We start from the raw sequence: 6,821 nt of genomic DNA on the forward strand, positions 1-6,821 counted from the left end.
TCGGCCCGATATATCGGTCGACCTCTATTCATAACCACTAAACCCTGAATATGCAACATCTTTAAAAATGGACTTATGTACATTAAAGTGATCAACTTAAAATAATGATCAGTTCTGGAGCCAACAGAAACAGCTGACACATTCACTAGAGTCAAATGCAAGCACTTTTTCTCTGTTGTAGCTCAAATTAAAATCTGATTAGTGAAGAAAAGTTTAATTAGATTAGTTTCTGAGAGAAAATGCACTGTTAATGCAGCGTTAATACTTTCACTTTGTATGATAAAACGTTCAGGAGCATAACCCTTACACTAATATCAGCTTTCATGTTTTAAAAATAAATAAAAAGGCTCTGTAGTAGGTCCATTTTACATTTACACCAAATTTATTTGACATTCTAGGTGAAAAGTCTTCTCTAAATGCTGGAAACAACTTCTGATCATTTAGTCTTTGGTGTTTTAAATACTGTGGCAGTTTGAAAACATGTTTTATTTAATAATTATGCAGATGACAGGAAACTATGTTGCGCTTGTGCTGGATTCCCAGAAATCTTTTACAAACCTGCTGGAGTTCACAACATCATTAATCAGTGGATGTTGTACTTTTTTTTTTTTTTACTACTTATGCAATACCACGACTGAGGAGTCCTTGAGCAAGGCACCAAACCCTCAACTGCTCCCCGGGTGCCGCAGCAATAATGATGCCCACTGCTCTGGGTGTGTGTTCACGGTGTGTGTGTTCACTGCTGTGTGTGTGCACTTTGGATGGGTTAAATGCAGAGCACGGATTCTGAGTATGGGTCACCATACTTGGCTGAGTGTCACATTACTTTCATTAAACGGTAATATGATTTAACTGAAGGCAAATTATCTATACCTTCAACCTCGTATCCCCTGGGTGTGTCTCTCCAACTCTTTCATCAGCTCTTCTTTGGACAGCTTGTCCACATCCAGCACCAAATGCTTCCACTCAATCTGCTCCACACTGTGAGGGTCGTGTCACATTTAATGACTGATCTTGACCTTGACCATGAGCGTTTTTTACTCCAGTGGTTTGTACATCAGGTCCTCGTGGCAGCTGATGCTCAGTGCACCGAAGTGGACACCAAACACAATGTGACAGAAATGACTCCCTGAGAACAGTTTTTTTAAAGCTGAGAGGAAACCGCTCCACGATCTGCATGCTGTTGGTGAGACAACTGAAGGGTCAGCTGCTTTAAGGGAGTCAATGGTCATATTTTCTAAAGAAAGCTGTGTACATTATCAGCAAGTAGGGGAAGTGTTAAAGTCAGCATTAAATCAAAATCTGATCAGTGTGAATGATTCATCCATGTTTAAAATAAATTAATAAAATAAACTTAAAATAATCCGTCAACTCCTAAGTTTTAAATGAAATGTCATAACTGCAAGCTTGCATCGAGCTTTGGCTACATTTTTGAGTGTCTCATTCAGTTCAGTTCAAGTTTATTTGTATTGCAATTTTAAGTATATAAAGTGTTGCAAACCAGCTTTACAGGAAATTAGCATATCAGTGGTGACTATATCTAATTGATGTACGTATGGCAGAAATGTATGTTAAGATTTTGTTAATGACTATCAAACATACGATGAACAATATTAACAGCTAATCTTTTATTATTCTTACAGCGCTTCAGATATGCAGTGATATGCTATGAAATGATTGCGGGGGAATTAATTGTAATTTAATAATAAAAGTAACCTAATCATACTAATAGACCTAATAATAAGAAGAATGTAACAGGCCGACATTATTTGGAAATGCCAAATCCTCTTACTATTGACAATATTTAATGCTTCTGACAATATCTTTAGTTTGGCAACAAAAAAAAAAACATCATCCACTTTTAAGTACATGATTTTTTGAGTGAACTATTTCTTGAAATGAATTTAGCTACAGCATCAGCTCATGCTCACTGATTCCTGACCAGAATCTAGTTGAGCATCCTACTGCAGCAGTGAACTCTGCACTGACTAATGTTCATAAAGTATGCAGTAACAAAATGAGAACAGCTGACTGAAAAACATACAGTGAATGTAAATCGTGTCATTGAGCATGAGGAGCAACCCATGAAAGACGACTGTGAAGAGATGGATCTCTGTATGGCTTCCAGATGCTGGGGAATCCTTCTGTTGGGCTGGAACATAGGCACACTTGGTACTTTATCTACACGGTTAAAGAAGAGTTAACAGCTGGACAATAACATCTCATTCATTTTTATTAATGACAGACCCGGATATTTAGACCTGGCTGGTCAGTTTGCCTCCTTGATTCAGTCTCAGTGGATAATTTTTGGTTCCCCAAGAACCTTTTCAGTGGTCAGAACCATGTGTTCTTAATGTGAAGAACATTTCAATAGTCTAAAAAAACTTTTTTATATATATACTATAAAGAATGTTTGGATGGTAAAGTCTCTTCATGGACCATGAATGATAATAAAGAAACCAATAAAGAAAGTGTTTATATATCAGTCATTGAATTTTCGGTGTACGCTCCGGACCACCGGCTTACCGAAGCATGGATCCCATTACACGACACTGAGTGTGATGACCGATTCATGAACGACTTATTTTAATGAACCGGTCGAACCGATTTGTTAAGCGTCTGTATCACTAGACCTGCTGTATGGTTTGGTAAAACTGAGATTGGGGCAGTTTTATTACATTTTAAAATAATAGAGTTAAGAGTTAGCATTATTTTAATCAGTTAATAATTATTATGATGATTTATAAAGATGACACATTTAAAGCATCTGTGTAACTTAATAATGTTACGCACCCAAGTACGTCCACGCAGAATACGTTTTGGGAATGCTTTTGAGCTCATGATAATACTAATAATGTTTGACAATACAACATTTGACACATGTAGAACATCTGTTGAGCACATCTCGCCATCAAGGCTCATCTTGAGTTGGAAGAGCACACAGCCAAAACGCAGAGCACAAGGTGTAGTGTTTTGGCCTTCAATGAACAAGGACATTGAGAAGGAGTGTGCTTCATGTTCGGTCTGCAATGGTATCACACAGCACCAACAAAAGGGACCACTGAAGCTACATGATACTCCAGAACTTCGCTGGTCAATTGTTGCAACTGATCAATTTGAATGGAATGGTCAACATTATCTTGTCCTGGGATCTCACCCGAGAGCCCAATCACCTTCGAGTGGTACAAAACGAGCCAATGGTACACAAAGTACCTTGGTCTGCAGCATTTGCATCGCGAGCTCCGCCCCGCAGAGCTGGTATATAAGGAGCAACGCGAGCAACTCGCATTCAAGCTTTCGCTTCGGAGCCGAGCACATCGCTTGCTGCAATCACCGGAGTGTTTACAAGCAAGAGCTAGTGTTGGTGTGACGGCGTGATTCAGTGGTTCGTCTGGGTTTCCTGCGACAGCTCCCACATTCCCCTGAGTGCTTCAACACCTCTAAAAGAGACAATTTCTATCACAAAAGAGATACGGGCTGATTTGCTTCTTTTTAAAGATGTCATTTCGCCTGTGTGCTTCTGGTTGCGGTCGATATATCGCTCCTCGTGACGGTCACGATCACTGTGTCACGTGTCTGGGCTTCCAGCACACTGAGACTGCGTTCATGGATGGCTCATGTTCTCATTGCGGGGACATGACCATCTCGGCGTTGAGATCGAGACTCGATTACCTTAAAAGGTATAGAGTCCCCTCTGCCACACCCCGTTCTAGCTCTTCTTCTCGTAAGAGGGCTACTTCAGCTGGTGGCCAGGGTGATCTGAGGGTTACCGTGTGGGCTTCCCCGATGAGCGAACCTCCTCGGGCCACACCCCCCTCACATACGCCGCAGCCGGTTGAGTTCCCAGTTGGGTTTGCTGGACCCTCTCAGGCTCCTGACATCTCATTTGGGGCTCGCGAAGAGGTCCGTATGTCGATCGCCGCACCACAAGGGGGGCTTGAGTCCTCGGGAGATGAGGGTTCGGCTGCGTTGCCTCCCTCGGGAGTGCCAGCGTTGTCCGAGTCCGATCCTGAGCGGACGGCCGTGCTTTCCCGGGCTTGAGTGGAATCCTCCACCCTGCCCCGAGCGCTCAAGGCTGGATGATTGGATCCTGGGGGCTGCTCATGCGGATCACCAGCACTCCCCTCTGGTTCCTTTCTTCCCGGAAGTGCACCAGGAAGTAACTAGTTCATGGAAGGCACCTTTAACTGCCCAAAACCGTTCTGGTACTTCCTCCGCCTTCACTGCCCTCAATGGCGGGGTGGCCAAGGGGTATGCTGGGATTCCCCCTGTGGAGCGTTCTGTTGCGATGCAACTGTGTCCACAGAGTGCCTCCGCTTGGCGTGGTGGTCCCAAGCTGCCCTCCAAGGCCTGTAAGTTCTCATCCACGCTTGTGGCCAAGGCTTACAGAGCTGCGGGCCAGGCCACTTCTGCCCTGCATGCCATGGCCTCACTTCAGGTCTATCAGGCCAAGCTGCTCCGGCAGCTGCACGAGGGCGGTGCTAACCCAGGGTCTCCAAGGATGGTCTCCAAGGATGGCATCTTCGGCGACGCGGTAGAGAGCTTTGCCCAGCAGTTCTCTGCCGCCCAGAAGCAGTCTGAGGCCATCAGACACATCCTGCCCCGGCGGCCCGCTGCTGCTTCCACCCTGCTGCCGGCGCAACCTCAGCCTGCTCGTCACAGAGGGCGCCCCCCTGCGGCCTCCTCCACTCCCGCTCGGCCACAGCAGCAGCCTTCACCCCGGCCACAGCGAAGAGATGGCCGCAGAAGGGCGGCGCAACCCGTCTCTGCCCCTAAACCTGCCAAACGCCAGGCCAAGCGGCGTTCCTGAGACGGGCGACCCGGAGTTGGAGACGTCAGCTCATCAGGAGATGGTAGCAGGACCACTCCTTCCCCCGGAGGAGGGCCGGGGGAGAATCCTTTGTTCTCGTTTTCTTTTTGTTCCGCCACTGGCCCTGCGGCCGGTGGTAACCAAACCTTCACTAAAAGAGCTGTTTCCTCTACCTTCGGGTCCCAAGAGGCCATGAACGACAGCTGGCGATGTGCTTCCTCACCGCTCTCGTTCTCCTCTCCCCTTGCCAGTTTCCATGCAAAGACGGCTCAAGAACGCTTCACCTTCTCATGCCCTCTTTGCCACTTGGAGTCAGACGAGTGCCTGCACTCCGCCCCCGCTAAGGGATGCTATACCTCCCATGCCGGGGCTGTCTGCTCCACCACGCTGCCCCACTGTGGGTACGCCTGTAGTCCCCTTGACCCCGCTGGTTTGGTTCCTGGGAGCCTGGCTAGAGCTCCCCAGGCCTTCCTGCTGGCTCATCCGGATGCTCAGGCTCGGCTACGGACTCATCCAGACGCTCAGGCTCAGTTCGCCCAGCGTCCCCCCAGGTTTCGGGGTGTCCACGCACGATGGTGGGCAAAGATGCCCCTGTCATGCGCGCAGAGGTCGCGACCCTGCAGGCAAAGGGCGCGATAGAGCCGGTCCCTCCAGTCGACATGTAGTCCTGCTTTTAAAGCCCTTACTTCATAGTACCCAAGAAGACAGGTGGGTTTACAGCCAATCCTGGACCTGCGTGCCTTGAACCAAGCTCTGCACAGACTCCCGTTCAAGATGCTAACGCCCAAGCGCATTTTCAAACGCATTCGTCCGAAGTTTTGTCTGTTTGCCTCTCCAGAAAATTCCCACTGCCAGTTGTTTTACTCCCTGACCGAGGGGACCCTCGGCACGGACGCCCTGGCACACAGCTGGCCACTGGGCCGGCGCAAGTATGCGTTTCCCCAGTGAGCCTTCTTGCACAGATGTTGTGCAAGATCAGGGAGGACGAGGAGCAGGTCCTCATGGTTGCGCCTTTCTGGCCCAGCCGGACCTGGTTCCCCGAACTTGTACTCCTCGCGACAGCCCCTCCCTGGCCAATTCCTCTGAGGAAGGACCTTCTTTCTCAGAGATGGGGCACCCTCTGGCACCCACGTCCCGATCTGTGGAAACTACATGTGTGGGTTCTGGACGGGTCACAGAAAGTTCAGGTACCTTGCCACCGCAGGTGGTAGCTACCATCACTTCAGCTAGAGCCATGTCCACCAGACATGACTATGCTTTGAAGTGGAACCTCTTCATCACTTGGTGTTCTTCATGGCGTGAGAACCCCTGGAAATGCCCGATTGGGTCAGTGCTTTCCTTTCTTCAGGAGGGGTTGGAATGAAGGCTGTCTCCTTCCACCCTAAAGGTCTATGTGAAGTGACATTCAGCCAAGTATGGTGACCCATACTCAGAATTTGTGCTCTGCATTTAACCCATCCGAAATGCACACACACAGAGCAGTGAACACACACACACACACACACTGTGAGCACACACCCGGAGCAGTGGGCAGCCATTTATGCTGTGGCGCCCGGGGAGCAGTTGGGGGTTCGATGCCTTGCTCAAGGGCACCTAAGTCGTGTTATTGAAGGTCTGAGGACCTCAGACCAGCTCTTTGTCTGTTACGGAGGCCAGGAGAAGGGAAAGGCTGTCTCCAAGCAGAGGTTATCCCACTGGATAGTGGATGCTATTGTCCTGGCTTATCAGGCTCGAGACCTGCCATGCTTCCTAGGGGTGAGAGCTCACTCAACTAGGAGCGTAGCTTCCTCCTGGGCCCTGGCGCATGGCGCCTCGCTAGCAGACATCTGTAGAGCTGCGGGCTGGGCGACACCTAACACATTCGCAAGATTTTATAATCTCCGTGTAGAGCCCGTGTCCTCCCGGGTATTCACCCCTTCGGGCCAGTAAGGACCTGCTCGGTGTCAATCCGCTTGCTGTGCCATTGCACTCCGCGGACTGGATGCGTGCGCTATTCCCCTAAGGTGAGTTC

This window comes from Carassius gibelio, chromosome A17 (genome assembly GCF_023724105.1).
Source record: "Carassius gibelio isolate Cgi1373 ecotype wild population from Czech Republic chromosome A17, carGib1.2-hapl.c, whole genome shotgun sequence".
Lineage (NCBI taxonomy): Eukaryota > Metazoa > Chordata > Actinopteri > Cypriniformes > Cyprinidae > Carassius > Carassius gibelio.